General features: G+C 43.0%; 1 pseudogene; it reads right to left on the bottom strand.

Moving 5' to 3' along the window:
- Window positions 1-624: 624 nt before the first annotated feature.
- Window positions 625-2,206, bottom strand: LOC119042018 (alpha-enolase-like; annotated as a pseudogene).
- Window positions 2,207-16,541: the final 14,335 nt, after the last annotated feature.

Raw genomic sequence — 16,541 nt, 5'->3', positions numbered from 1 at the left:
TGGCAGATAAAGAGCTTCCCAGATGGGGAAAAAACTAAAGGAGTTCATCATCTCCAACCCAGCATTATATGAAATGTTAAAGGGTCTTCTGTAAGAAGATAAAATATGTGAACAACAAAATGGCAATAAATACATATCTATCAACAATTGAATCTAAAAAACAAAATAAACAAGGAGAATGGAAACAGAATAATACAGAGAACATTTTGATGGTAGCCAGATGGGAGGAGGGTTGAGGCATGAGTGAAAAGGTGAAGGGATTAAGAAGTACAAATTGGAAGTTACAGAATAGTCATGGGGTTGTAAAGTGCAGCATAGGGAATAGAGTGAGCAAACAACATATATGCATGAGCCATGGACATGGACAGTGATGTGGGGATTGCCTGAAGGAATGTGGGTGGCGGAACTTGGTGGAGAGGGAAAAGAGAAAAAAATTTGGACAACTGTAATAGCATAAACAATAAAAAATATTTTTTTTATTCCTAGAGGACACTTAGGCCTTTTTATCCTGCATACAAAACCACTGGGGATCTTTCCCATGGGCACCTCACAGATTACAATGTAGATACACTTGGCTCCAGATACTTGAAAAGTGAGGTGAGAAAAACAATGATTTGGGCCTAATCACATGACTATAGGATAAAGGTTTCCATGAGAGTTCCAGATGGTCAAGCTTGGCCTTTGCAGCAGTTCTAAGCAAGCAGTGAGAATACCACGGGTTGGAGACAGAGCTGTTGACCACCAGAAGCTCTTGCAAGGGTATGGAGCTGCCAGTGAAGACATCAGGAGCAAAAGTCTACTTAACCCACTAGTGACCGCAGGGCTCAGGGGCTTACCTGCCCAGAGCATAGTTGGCTGGGGGTTTCTGAAGTTCCTGCGAGAAAACTTGGCCTTGCTGCCCAGTTCCTCTTCAATTCTGAGGAGCTAGCTGTACTTGGCCAAGCACCCATATTGGCAAGATGCACCAGTCTTGATCTTCCCAGTGCAGAACCCTGCCCCCAGATCAGCGATGAAGGTATCCTCAGTCTCCCCACAGTGATGAGACATGATGACATCCCACCAGTTTGACTGGGTCAGCTTGCACACCTAAAGAGACTCAGTCACAGAGCCAGTCTTGTTCACTTTCAGCAGGAGGCAGTTGCACTATATCTCACCCCTGGCCTTGGAAATCTGCTTCAAATTGGTCACTGTGAGGTCATGCCCCACTACCTGGATTCCTGCACTAGCAGTGAACATGCTGCCCAGTCATGCTGGTCAAAGGACTCTTCAATGGACACCACTGGGTAGTCCTTGGTGAAGGACATACACAGGTTGGCCAGCTTATCAGGGCTGATGTACCTGCTGGGGTCATCAGGCAACTTGAAGTCCAAGTCTTGCTTTCCTGACTTGAAGAACTCAGAGGCAGCTCCATCCATGCCAATGACCACCTTGTCCATGTAACCAGCTTTGCCCATGACATTCCTCAGCAGCTCTAGGGCTTCTTCATTCTCCAAGATGTTAGTAGCAAACCCACCTTCATCCCTCATGCTGGTGGCATCTTTCCCATATTTCTCCTTGATGACATTTTCCAGGTTGTGGTAAACCTCCGCTACAATGTGCATGGCTTACTTGAAGTGTGTGGCACCACCGGAGAGGATCATGAACTCCTGTATGGCTGGTTTATTGCCAATGTGGGAACCACCACTGATGATATTGAAAGCTGGGACTGGCGGGATGAGCATTGTCAGCCAGGTTAGCAGTGTGGCAGTACAGGGGCACCCCCTTCTCAACAGCCCAGCCTTGCAGACAGCCAGGGACACTTCCAGAATGGTGCTCACACCAAATTTAGATCTATTTTTCATTCCATCCAGCCCTATCATCAGCTTGTTGATCTCCTGCTCCACAATGCTCAGATTTTTGCTAAGCAGGGCAGGCACAATAGTTTTATTGATGTGCTTAATAGCCTTTGAGATGCCCTTCCCCATGTAGCATGTCTTTTTATTGTCCCTGAGCTCTAGAACCTCATAGATACCAGTTGAGGCACCACTGGGCACAGAAGCTTGAAGAGACCTTTTGTGGTGTAGAGATCCATCTCTATAGTGGGATTGTCACAAGAGTCAGAGATCTCTCTGGCATGCAGCTTTAGAATAGATGCAGTGATTTTCCATCCACCAGTTGTTGCCACCCAGGAAAGAAGCAGGATGCTGTAGATGAGGAAGGCAAGCATTAAGCCCCAAGGTCTCCAAAATATGATTTTTAAATGTTTCAAGTTTTAGCACAGTTACCAGCAAAAGGTAAAAGGAAGAGAGAAAAACAAAGCCACAGGAAAGAGCTAGTGCTGCTGGTGCTGCAGGTGCTAGTGCTGTTGGTGCTTGTACTGATACTGTGGGAGCTGCTGGTGCTACTGGTGCTAGAGCTGCTGGTGGGGGTGCTGGTGCTGGTTCTAGTACTGGTGGCACTGGTGGTACTGGTGCTGAGGACCAGAGGTGCTCACTAGCTGGATGAATTGCTCCTTTCCTGCTCACAGAATGCAAATGCAAATCCAGGCCTTGGCATCATGGAGCCTCAGGTTCAGTGGAAAATATTCAAAATCACAGATATCACAGTCCTCAAATGACAAGGGTCTAGTATAATTATAACGTGCCTGGCACACAATGCCATGGATCTAATAGACATCCAAACCACATTAAGCAATTGTTGTATTCACACACTTCTATAAAGGGAAAATTTACTGTTTATAGCTTGAGAGTGAGAATATATATATATTATATATTATATATATTCTATTATATATATTAATATATATACACACAATATGTGTGTGCGCTTTTAAATTGAATTTCTAACATGTTAGAATTTATTTAAAATCCTTCAATTGTACTTGAGTTAAAGATATGATCATCTTTTGCTTGCATTCATAACTTCACCCAAGAACAGATGAAAAGGTAATGAAGCATTGTTGAGTATACACTGAAGAGTTTTAGCTACTACAAGATAGCGTGAAATATTTATTCAAGTGTCTGCATTTCCACTTCTGAATAGATGAGAATGAATTTTCGGCCTCCTCAGATCATGAGCAGCAGCCTTTAGTTAAGAATGTTGGAACAGGCTGGCTTTGACGAGATGCGCTGCATTAAGCACAGAAGACCAGCCAGGGAATTTGCTAAGCTGGGATGGATTAATGCAAGCTGTTAGCGTTAACTTTTTACAAACTCCTTTCTTGGTAATAATAGGGGAGAGTAGACACAGACTTGAAATTTTTGGCAGTAAAATTAGCTTTAACGTATGACTCACTTTTTTTTTTCTAAACATAGAAATGGGGTAGGGGAAAGCAACCCAAAATAATTAAGAGTCTCTTAACTGGAAATGTATAGACAGTAGCCAGCTAGCACATTGGCCTGCCCCAACTTCTGTGTGGCATTCTAGAGCCAGGGTCTTTGCCCCATTACAGAATTGTCATGCTCACAGATAGCTGTCATTTTGGCTGTAATCAAGGACCGTCACTCTTTCCCCAACGACAAACACTCTGAGTCAGTCAGGGTAAAAATATTCCATATTATAAGGAAGTGAAATGATGATGGAACCAGATAAACAAGGATGCCCATCATCATTCATAGCCTCCTGGGAGAAAAACAAGCTCCCCTGCAACCACCTAGTTTTCTGCATTTGAGTCATTCTAATTGAGAAACTTGAGCACATAAACACAGCACATTAGGGGAGGGGGAAGGCCTGCATGCATTCGGTATGCTATCTGTTGTTGGATTTTTAGTTAACAGTAGATAAGAAGAGAAGTCTCGTGGGTTAAGGGATAGGCTCCAGCTCTGAGGTGCCATTCTGTGCAGGTTTCTTAATCTCTGTGTGTCTCAGTGTCCTTATCTGTGCAATGGTGATAAGGACACCTACATGACAGGCCATGTAAAGATTAGCATTCATAACCGTACAAAAACATTTCACAATCTGACACAAAGGTGATGGTCAATGAATACCAGGTTATAATCCTACTGAAGTTATTATTTTTGAACTATTTGACATGAAAACTCATTCTAGGTTATAACTAACACACCTTATGGCACCAAAGTTCTAGCTGGAAAGTGAAAAATTCTGACAAATGGGTGATTTGGCATCTTATACGTGGAAGACAGTGGACAACTCTGTTACAGAACAGAGGTCCAAGGGGGGGCAATATTTGGCCCACCCAGGGATGCCAAAAACTGCTACAGAACAACAGGGGCCCCTCCCAAGGACAGTATACTAATACCTACTGGGCTCATCTGTCCACAGCCAGAGGAAAGACATCTCTCAATGCCAGAGATTTGTGAAAAAGAAAGAAAAGATTTATTTAAAGCTATACAGACTTAAAGCAGTGACCCGATGTCCCCATAAAAATATCAAAGTCCTTTAGGATAAGCACAGATGCCCACAGTGCTTCCTTCTTCCCCTGCCCCAATTTGGGGTACCCTATCTCAGGAAAAGAAGCACACGTCTGTGTTTCAGGCCACTGGCACCATCAGCTGTGTTGCTGTCCAGGCAGGATCTCTAATTACTCCAAAGCCATGTGGCACCTTCTCATGGTCTACTGGCAAAGAGTTCTTTGTACCCATTTTTCCAGGCAAAGTTTCTTCTGCTTCCTAGGCCGTGGTGCCAAAGGGAGCACCCCAAAGCTGCATAGGCCTCTTCTACCAAAGCTGCAGGGGTCTGCACTCTGCCAAAAGTGTGTGGCTTTCTTCTTCACCTGCCTGCAGGGGTCCCCACTCTGGCAAAGCTGAATGGCTCCCCCTGCCACCTGGGCAAGAGGGGTTGCTCACTCTGCTAAAACCACGTGGCTCTCTTCTTCACTTGAACAAGAGGGGATCTGCACTCTGTCAAAACTGCGTGGCTCTCTCTTTCAATGGCTGCCACGTCTGCATTCAAATCACTGCTCCAGTTCTCCTTTGCAGCCCCATTTCTGACTCCTCCTACAATCAGTTACACCTGTCAGGATTCCCATACCCTCCCAGCTTTACTGGGCTGCCATCATTAGTCTGGGCAAGTGTGGCCCATGGCATGGAGCCAATCAACTCCAAGATCTCACGCAGGCACTGTAACTCAGGGGGACCGGCCCCCGGTTACATCCTGGGTAGAAGTCACTTCCTTCTCCCTGGCTCAAAGCGTGGCCACAGCTATTTAACATTCTATGACACTACTTGAGACACATGGTCATAAACTAAAGGGGGGGTAATGGTGGGGATGAGGGGTAGGGTGGAGGGGAATAAAGGGGGAATAGAACAACTGTAACAGCATAATCAATAAAAAAAATTTTAAAAAAACATTCTATAACACTAGTTAAAGGTTATAGATATGTTAAATAACCATTCCAGAGGTCAGCTTCGAAACTGTTGCTATGCAAAACAGCTCTCAATGGCCCTGCTCCATTTGTCCCTTTTCCTTGGTGGGGTGGGGTGAGGACACCTTAATATTTCCTGGAAACCTTGAGTTTTGGATCCCATTCCAAATCCTTTGGGGGGGAGCCCCTCCTGGTTGTGCCCTGTTACAACTCCACTTACTGATTTGGTGGAATTTGTGGCAGCCTCAGTCACACTGGCTTCCCCCACTAGTGAAGACCAAAAGCATTATTCATACTGAATTCCTTTTCACCAGTACTCTGAGGCAATGGTATCTACTTCTCTGATGGAAATTCAGATAAAGAGGCTTGTTCCTGGGATCACATGCATCTACAAAGGGTGGGCTCAACTCCTTAAGCTCCCCTTTATGTTGGCATTTTCTGGCACTCAAAACAAGTCCCACAGGAAAGCCTCATTATCCTCCTCCCGAGGCTTTTAGCCAGCAGGGTTTCTTTCAGCTTCTCTTTTGATTACTATACACACATGCACACACACACAATCATTCCTACAAAACCACACAAAACTTAAAAATTGTATAATATGTGATGCTCGTCATCAGTACAAGCATCATGAAGGAAATGCAAATAAAAACCACAATGAGATAGCACCTCACACCTGTCAGAATGGCCATCATCAAGAAGACACGAGGTAAGGGGTGGCGAGGATGTGGAAACAGAGACACTTGGGCACTGTTGGTGGGACTGTAGACTGGTTCGGCCACCATGGAAAACTGCGTGGAGGGTCCTCAATAGATTAGAAATAGATTCACCATACAATCCTGCAATCCCACTTCTGGGTATTTATTCAAAAAAATGAAAACTGGTTATTGAAAAGATATATGCACTCCCATGTCTAGTGCAGCATTATTCACAGCAGCCTATATATGAAATTACCTAAGTGTCCATCAATGGATAAATGAATAAGGAAGATATCTATCTATGTCTATATCACACACACAATGGAATACTATCCTTCCATTTGTGACAACATGGATGGACCCTGAGGATATTATCTGAGTGAGATAAGCCAGACAGAGAAATATAAATGCTGTATGAATGGAATCCCTTACATGTGGACTCTAAAAAGAAAACAAACTCAGAAAGAGAGAGGCATAGTGATTATTCCCACCCCAGGGGCCTGGGGGTGGGGAGGGCAGAGTTGTTTAAGGGTACATTCTTGCAACTATCAGACAAGTCCTGGAGATCTAATATACAGTACAGTGATTACAGACAACAAAACTGCATTATAAAGATTTAACTTGCTAAGAAACTAGATCTTAATTGTTCCCACCACTAGAGGAAATGATAATTAAGTGACAGGATGCAATAGAGGTGTCAGCTAGCACTACAAAGGCAATCATAGCATAATATCAGCATATCAAATCAAGGTGTCATGTATCTTAGACTCACACCATGTAATATGCCAATATATCTCAATAGAAAAGTATATTAGAATATTAAAAAAAAACCTTTTCTGACATTGCAGCATGATACTGAGTGCAGAAATGGGAAGACAGCCACAAGAAAGCTGATGGTATCAGGGCTCACCCCTCACACCCACCCCACCATCTGGATCTTCACCCCAGCGCCCAGGAAAGAGCACTCTAGCTAGTCCATGTGGCTTTGCTTTTACTCACACTCTTAGCATTCTTCCTCGCTGACCTTTCCCCACACACCTCATTCACCTGGCGAATGACTGCTAGTGACCACTGACTCCCAATTCAGCACCACCATCCTCTGTCTTCTTTTCCTGCCCTCTGTGTTCATCTCCCCCATGTGCACTGTGATTGTCTGAGCTTCCTCTGTGCTCAACTCTGGGTCTTCATGAGTCCAGGCTATGAGTTTTATGAATATCCTCTTTGGCTATGGGTCACTTCCATTGCCTTGGTACACATCTGTGGCTAAAGCACATACTGTAACTTGAAAGCAATTTCAATATAGTTACATTTTAATGATGTAGCTAGTACATCTCACATCTGAATGCCATCTGATGGTTTCCTTACCTCAAGTGACTGAAATGCTGATACAGGGTGCAGCAAGGGGGGCCCCCAAAAGATTTAGAAAGGTGTCCAGAATTCAAAGTGTATAGAAATGTTGGAGAGACATATAAGATGTCCTCACCGCCCCCCCCCCCCCAGGGGGAAGGGATGAATGGAGCCAGGGCCATTGAGAGCTATTTTGCATAGCAACAGTTTTGGAGCTAACCTCCGGAGGAATGGTTATTTAACATATCTATAACCTTTAACTGGTTTCATAGATATGTTAAATAGGAGTGGCCAAGTTTGGAGCCAGGGAGAAAGACTGGGACTCATGAGAAAAATACTAGGAGCTGGACTCCTGGAGGAAGAAGGGAGAAGGAACTAGCAGGGACTGAGGATGGAACTTGGGGGACTCAGGATGGGAACTAAGGTCTGGACTCCTGAGTGAGAAGGGCTTGGACTGAGGAGGTAATGAGGGCTGCGCCCCTGAGGGAGGGTGCCGCTGTGTGGGAGCTTGGAAAAGACTGGCTCCGAGACATGAAGGGTCCCCGCTTGGCCAGATGGAGAGAGAGCCACGCGGTTTCAGCAGAGTGAGGACCCTCTGTTGGTGGGGTGAAAGAGGGAGCCACGTGGTTTTGGCGGAGTGTGGACCCCCTCTTTCCCAGGTGAAAGGGAAAAACCACGCAGTTTGGCCAGAATGGAGATCCCTGCAGCCAGGTGAAGAAGACAGCCACATGCTTTTGGTGGAGTGCGGACTCCTGCAGCTTTGGTAGAAGAGGCCCACGCGGCTTTGGGGTGCCCCCTTTGGCCGTGGGGCCTGAAAAGCAACAGAGACTTTGACTGGAACTGGGTACAAAGGACTCTTGCCAGTGGACCATGAGAGGGTACCACAGTACTTTGGATTAACTCGAGATCCTGCACAGTGACACAGCTGACGGTGGCAGCAGCCTGCAACACAGACGTGTGCTCTTTTCCTGATTTACGGTACCCGGAGTTGGGACAGTGGGAGAAGGGAGTGCTGTGTGGGTGTAGGTGTATACCCTAAAGGACTCTGATATTTTAATGGTGGCATTAGGCCTGAGTAGCATTAAATAAACATTTTGTTTCCTTTTCACAAATCTCTGGCATTAAGAGATGTCTTTCCAATTGGCGGCGGACAGAAGGGCCCAGTAGATTTTAGTATTTTGGTTTTTGGGAGGGGCCCCTGTTGTACAGCAGTTTTGGGCATCCCTAGGTGGGCCAAATATTGTATTGCCCCTCCCTTGGACCTCCTCTTGTTGTTCGGTAACAATGCCAGGGATCTTCCTTTTGAGTCATACTATTTCTATATCGTATTTCATCAACATTCCACAAGGGCCTAGGAACACCAGCTTTTTGCCTGAAATCTATATATTTTCTGTTTCTAGGACCTTCTGGCTAGCTACCTTCCCCCATATGAGATATCGAACCAGCCTGGTTCTTGCCTTCCCTTAGCCCACCCTCATCATCCTCATTAACATTCCCTCCCCCAATCCCAGCCCTATACCCTCTGAAGCCTCCATTCTATTGTCAAGAGATCTTTTGTGTGAGTCACATTTTCCCTGGATTGTTCCATTAACTTCTTTGCCTTAATTAGAGCCTAGAAGACCCAGTGCTGCCCCCCCTCTCCCCTCCCCACTGCCTTCCCTACTAGAGCAGGGAAGACTGGCGATCTACAAACCCACCACTACCACATCCAGGTGATCATTACAAAACAACAAGTCTCTATGCCTTTCTCTCTCCACCTGTCCTTACTAACCTCAGCATACTTCTTCATGTCCCCAGTGAGCTTGCAACATACTCCCCTATTTTTGGAGGGCTGGCTCACAATTTTCCTCTTTGCTCGGCCTTGCCCCACTCTCACCCCCAATTGTACTGGACAAATTCAAAATCCTTAAGAACCTATCCAATATGCTGGCTTCACTCACCTAAAATCTCTAGCTTAACAGCATGCTTTTATAAAGCTCTTCAACCACTTACAGATTAAATTTCCTCTTGTAGCTTAAATCTAACTTCCCCTTTCTCTTTTCAACTTTTTTATCTTTTTATTTCATTCCCTCCTGATTCCTGAACTTGCTCTGTAAACAGAATTCTACCTCTAGTTCCTGTGCTCCTGTATTTTTCCATTGAGTCAACTTTTTTCCTTTTTTTTATGTGAACTGGACCTCAGAATCAACCATGTTTCTCACAGTCAATAACATCCCAATATACCTGTATCTTCGTGGTCATCTACCACAATCAGCAATACCCTTCTGCCCCCCATCATCCATTTACTCCTATTCCTCAGTGTCCCATAATATTGATCATTGTTGATCAACTCCATTCCCTGCACCCTCCACCCTCATCGAACCCTAACTGCTGCTTGCCATCTTTTCCTCCATCACTTGTTAATTCTCAAATTCACCCTTTCAAAGTCCATTTCAAAGTGTTTCCACTCTCCTGAGGGGAGCCTCTTGACACTTTTTTTCTACCCTCTGCTGGGGTTGCTTCATGCATTGCTTGCTTCCCTTCCCTTCTCAGAAACTCATTTTATGTTCACTCATGTCCTTTGCTTTTCTCCCCTACTTCCCTCCTCTAGCATAATGTGTCCTTTATTACCTGTAGATTCAGCTGTCCTGGAATCTTGATATCACTTGGTCTTCCCTCCTCTGGCACAGTGGCCCATTAATTGGGGTTTTCCCCTCATTTTCAGCTTTCTATCTTTTCTAATGGGATCAAAGTTGAACTCATCATCTCCATCAACCTGCTGATCCCTCTGCACATTCTACCCACATTGATATTACCACTATCATGCCAATCATACCAGTTAGAAATGTATCTTCAACTCTGTCACATCCCTTTTTTTCAGTCTGTGGCCAAGACTGTTATCTGCTCAACAAATTCTATGTCCCCTTCTCTTCGTGGCTGCACAGCTAGACTATTGTACATTTCCTAGGCTCCCTTGAAGTTAAATATAGTTGTGTGAATGGAATGTGGATGGAAGTGATGTGTGCCACTCTTGGCCACACCCAATCTCCCACCCAGTTTCTTCCCTCTGGTGTTACCTTTAGGCTTCTTGGAATTGAAATGATCCTCAGATCAATCTTGGAAGCTATGTGTTGAAAATGGTAGAGTTTCTGTTAGTGTGGTTTTCCACAATGGCATTTCTGCAAATACCATTGCCATTTGCAGAAATGCCATTGTGGAAGAAGGCAACACATCCAACTTGTTTATCTGCCCAGTACTGTTACATATGCAAAAAATGATCTTGCATTGTGTTGGAACCATGGTATATTTTTGAGGTCTATTTGTTATATCAATTAAACTATATAGCTAAGACACCCCCAAATGTCAAGCACTATTGATTCTACTTATTTAGCATCTTTTCCTTCAGCTCTTCCTTCTCAGACCCACTGCTGCACTGCAAGGTTCAGCCTAATCTTCTCCCTCACATGGTCTATTACAGTGGCCTCTGATTGGTCTCCCTGCCTTCAATGTCTTGTCTCTAACATCAAACCCATCATTAATACTGAATTTCTTAAAACAAAAGTAAAAAAAAAACAAAAGTCAGATACATGATCCTGTACCTTTAGAAGCCCTTGATGTCCACAGAATAAATCTCATACTGCTTAGCACAACACTCAAGGTGTCACACAGACTTGCCTTAAACTGTCTTCAGACATTCATTTACTTTGGAACCATATAAAATGAAGTGTCCCTCATTTTTGTTTCTACTTGTGCTATTCATTCATCCCACTCTAGGTTCACAAATGTAATATCCTTTTACCTTTCAACTTCCAAATGTTCCTCACATATGAAATACTACCAGATCCTACATTTGCAATTAATTATTTCTTCCTCTACCATTTATATGATCTAGTATTTAGTAGCTATCTCCTTAAAGTAAATTGTTTACATATCCATCTCTCCTACCAAAATAAATAGTCTTTGAATGCGTAGCATCAATGTATTAATCTTTGTATTGTCTCTGTTGTGCCCAAGTCATAATACATACTTAACAATTTTTGCACCTGGTTTTCCCTCCACACCACCAAGTAATTCTCCAACATCCACTGGACCACCTATAATTCAACTCAATTCTGACCCTATGTACTTGGATATAGCATCAGATCCCACAGGTTAAGGGCTCAGTCCCACAAGCCCCCCCGCCTTTACATACATACACACTTCAAATGCCAATCTCAAGTCCAGGGTGTCACCTGTGCTACTGACCTACCAGATATAGATTAGAGGTTCCCAAGACCCCCTCCTTGGGTGCAATTAATTTGCTAGAGTGGCACACTGAACTCAAACATTTTACTTACTGGATTATTGGTTTATTATAAAGGGTCCAACTAAAAAACAGTCAAATGTGACAGACCCATAGGTACAGAGAAAGGGCATGCCACTCTCTAAGCATTTGCATGTGCTCAGCAACTCCAAAGCTCTCCAAACTCCATCCTTTTGGGGTTTTATGGAGACTTCATTACATGGTCATGATTGACTAAGTCATCAGCCACTAGCAAGTGAAATGACCTCCAGCCCCTCACCCCTTCTGAAGATTAGGGGTAGAGATACTGAAAATTCCTACCCTAAAATCACATGGTTGGTTCTTCTGGCAACCAGCTGCCATTTTTAGGTGCCTTCCAAAAGTCACCTGTTAACAACAACAAAAATACACCTTTTTATACTCATCACTTAGAAAATTTCCAAAAGTTTTAGGACTCTGTGCCAGAAACAAAAAACAATGTTATAAAGCACAATATCATAATTTTAACAAAGAATTGTTGAAAAAGACAAACTCCAAATTCTAGGAAGAAGGAGAAAGGAGGAGGAGGAGGAAGGAAGGAAGGAAGGAAGGAAGGAAGGAAGGAAGGAAGGAAGGAAGGAAGGAAGGAAGACAAAGAAGAAATATTTAGTTGTATAATTTGAAGGACACCCCTTCCTAAACCTAGAGGCTTGACACTTTACTGTAGTGAAATGGAGAAGTGCCAGGCATGGTGTAAAACACATGTGGGTGCAGGTCCCAGCTCCCCTACTTAGCAAGTCAACTCACCTAAGTCTCAGTCACTTCATCTAAATAAAATTAAGATGGTGTGAAAATTAATAGACTTCAGTGAAGATTGGAGTCAGGATGGCCTGGAGGGGGACCTCTCACCCCCTACCACTCATTCTCCATTGCCCCAAATAGGAGAAGTGCCTTGCATCTCCATCCAAAAGATGTTTTCTATTCTACTACCCCAATGGGGAGAATTTTCTCCTCCCCCAACAATGACCCAACCAATGAGAGATACTGACAACCCAGCCAATGAAAAAACACTACACTCCAAGCTCCCAGTTTTGTCCAATGGGATCTTTGTTTACAACAACCCCATAACTTCTCCTTACCTCTATAAAAGAACATTCTCCTTTGCCCTCTGAACTTGCCTATGGTTTTGCCATAGCTTGCATATCTTGAATTATAATTCTCTGCTATTCCTGAATATATCTATTTTTTGCTGGTAAAATGAGTTTTATTTTTAAGGTCAGCAATAGTAATACCTACTTCATACAGTTGTTGTGAGCCTTAGGAAACTATGTAACTATATCTATGAAGGCCTTGGTCTAGAGTATGGTGCATAGTAAACACTCAATAAATAACCATCATTGATAGTAACCCTTCAGTGCCCTTTGGAAATAGGCAGGAACTGAAATTTAAATATGCCACCTCTACTATGCAATCTTCTATGACTTCCCTGGTAATTATTCCTAAGGAATTATACATTTGCTGGCATTCCCTTATTGCCTACATATTGCCACCAATTGCCACCTTGCCTTTCTAATGAGTTCAATGAAATCCTTACTTCAAGGTTATTAAAAAACTGTTTTCTTAACAGGAACAGTACATTAGCCAATGATATATGGAAGCTATATTTCCTAAGCAATCAAAATCCCAAATAATAGTTGCCCTTGACTTCACACAGAGGTCCTGAAGGTGTTTTTGGATTCCAGCTCTTATGTGCCTAGAGTATGGGCCTCAACTTGTTCCTCCTGCACAGAGATTGGTCAGCTTGGGACATCCTCAAGAGGCATGCCTGGCTCTCTAGGCTAGTCTGAAATCTGTCTTTCTCCATACTCTTAACTGTAAGAAATGTGAGAATTTTTATTAGCGCAAAACTTGTTTTTCTTTTCTCTCACACGTGCTATTGTATGCTTGCTTATTCTAGGGAAGGGATTGAGACAGCTACCATTCCTTTGCAACAGATATTTGCTAGATACAGCTTGGCTTCCAGTCTCTTTCTTCTTTTCCCAGTGGGCCTTCAGATGAGATGCATGCTGCCCCATGCCATTTCCTGCCGGGGAGTAGCAGATCTGGGGGTATCTCAAGGTCATAGCCACCCTAGATCTGGCTCCTCATTAACCACTCATCTGCATTATACTGAGCATCTGTCTCCAAATGCTTTATTTTCTCCCTGCAACTAGCATCTATCCATTTTCTCCTTTGAAAGACAATGCCAGAAGAGAAACAATTAGGTTAAGAGCAAGAGGACACAATTATAAGAGTCTTTCCTTGTGTGTTTCTTGTTCCTTCTACTTAAGATCTTGTTACCCACGATTTGTGCCTTGACGCCCTCTGGGTATAGGAAAGCTCTGTGTATAGGAATGAAACAGACACTTTGATGGATGTCTTCTTATTTTTCTGTCATTCTCTTAATAACGTATCTTATTCCAAACCATAACAGCAAGTAGTCTTTAGGTTGTATCTTGCAAGGGAGAAAATATGTTAGAAATAGACTTGCTTTGCATAATCTTTTCTTTGGTACCATTTAGGAGAAAAAAATTCACTTACTTACCTGGTATCCAGGAATAATCTGTCCTTGGATAGAATGTGAGGGTGGGAAGATTAATTTGACGGTGGTTTACTTGATTGAAATGCAAATGTATCATTTCCTATGAAATAAGTTGACCCTGTAAATTCCATCCAGATAGAACATTTTGCACTGACCTCAAAGATCTGTGATGTTTTCCTCATTTACAGTGTTCCACTGTGAAGAGCCCTAAATTATTCAGAACTTTCAAAGAATCATAGTGAAATGTCAGTGGTCTTGCCTACTGGTTTTGTTTCCCTTTTTCATTCATTGGATCATTATGCTGAGCGTATCAGGTGTGGTGTACCAGGTATATTAAAGTAAGGTGTATGCAGTTTCTGCATTCAAATAGCTACACATTGTGAGGAAGGTGGGTATGCAAACAGATTTAATGAGAGACGCAGGAATAGGGCAACACAGACCAGGGGCATTAGGAACATGAGGGTTGGGGCATTAACTATGAGCTATGTCCTGAAGTCTGAGTAGGGGCTTCTGAGAAAATCAGGTGGGGAAAGGACAGTCCAAGCATGGGGAACACAATGTACCATGGGACATGTCATACCCATTGTACATTGCTTGGGGTGGCAATGCTTAGGGCAACGCCCATGCCTATGTAAATGCAAAGCAATGGATATAGCACAGGAAAAGAAGCAATATTAAAAGAGAGAGAAAGCCCTGGCTAGTGTGGCTCAGTGGATTGAGCTCTGGACTATGAAGCAAAGGGTCACTGGTTCGATTCCCAGTCAGGGCACGTGCCTGGGTTGCAGGCCAGGTCCCCTATAGGAGGTGCACAAGAGGCAACCACACACTGATGTTTTTCTCTCTTTCTTTCTCTCTTTTCCTCTCTGAAAATAAATAAGTAAAATCTTTAACAGAGAGAGAGAGAAAGACAGAAACTTTAAGTCTGAAAACAGCACAGTTAGCAAGCGCTTAATGGGCATCTACTATATGTCCTACCCTGCATGCAAGCATCTTATATATTACTGATACAACTTTGCTGAATCACCCAAGGCTAATTTTAAATGCATGTGTGGACCCCAGACATCAAACCCCAGTTCAGAAGGAAGCCTTGGGCTCCTTTACTAGATACATATGTCCCCAGCACTTGCACAAGACACTGCGATGGGTGCCCCATCAAGGTTGCAGAGCACAGTGGCTAAGAATGCAGTCTTAGTTGAATAGGTCAAATCCCAACAGCTCCATTTAGAAGTCATGTGACTTTTGCACTTCAATTCTCTTCATCTCTGTTTCCTCATTTATGATTCAGAGATAATAATAGTAGCCACATCATTGGGTTATTATGAGGGGTAACTGAGCTAATTTATTGAGCACTCACAAAATCCTCTGGCATGTAGAAATTACTATATTTTTCTGTATATATTAGTTAATGAAATAAAATAGATTTTATTGGAAAGCATATTAAGAAATGACCCATGCCTTCAGAAGCTGAGACTAAGAGTTATAACCTGGTTCTAAAGAAGAGTAGCTATTCACGAATCTTAGCAATAAAAACTGAGCTCTACCTGCAAATAGAATAAACTTGCTGAAATTACAGTTGCTATTGAAAACTGTTAATTTGAGGAACTTGGTAAAAGTAGGTCCTCTCTAGACTAATCTTTACGCACAGCAAAACATAGCAATTCTGAGATTTGCTTGGAGTAGGAAAGAAATGATGAATAGAGAGAGTTACATTTTGCCTCTGGCCACAGATTAGTTTCTGAATAGGAATAAAAACAATTTTAAATATACTCAATTTCCAATTCCTCCTCTCTTTTTGTTCTCCCTCCACACTTATTAGGTACTTATAACAAACTTTACAGTTTTTTAGTTTAAGGTAAAAGTGTTAATGTGGAGTAAAAATCTCGGTATTTAGAGTGGCTAATTGTTAATTTGAATGTTAAGTAATTTTTTAGAAATTAAAGCGCTCCTTTTTTATCTGACCTATTGGGCCAAGTACAAACAAGGGCAAGAAAAGAAGAAAAAGGCTGACCAATTCCAAATACTTGCTCTAAAAAAAAATACAAAACCATTCTGAAGATTTGCTGTGCTACATTTATGTTTGTCAATGCAAGGGCCATGTGGAGGCCTTGGCTGTTTCTACACAAACAGCAGGAGAGGAGCAGAGTGTTCATTACCTTGAACAAATATGGTTGATCGACAACCGTAAAACAAGATTCCAGGAACCACTCCAGCCTCCCATTGTTGCTGAGGTAAGTTCTGCCCAGCCTCAATCAGCACTGTTTCCAAGGGTCTGGAGGAGACCAAGCTGGGCAGTGTCTGGCACCATGTTTAGTGGTGGAGAAAGGGCATTCCAAAGTTTCACCTCTGTCCCATTGGTTTTGGGTGGACAGAGCTGTC

The sequence above is a fragment of the Artibeus jamaicensis genome, unplaced genomic scaffold (assembly GCF_021234435.1).
Source record: "Artibeus jamaicensis isolate MK-2021 breed Jamaican fruit bat unplaced genomic scaffold, CSHL_Jam_final contig_3182, whole genome shotgun sequence".
NCBI classification, from domain to species: domain Eukaryota; kingdom Metazoa; phylum Chordata; class Mammalia; order Chiroptera; family Phyllostomidae; genus Artibeus; species Artibeus jamaicensis.
This window is presented reverse-complemented; position numbering and strand designations above follow the sequence as displayed.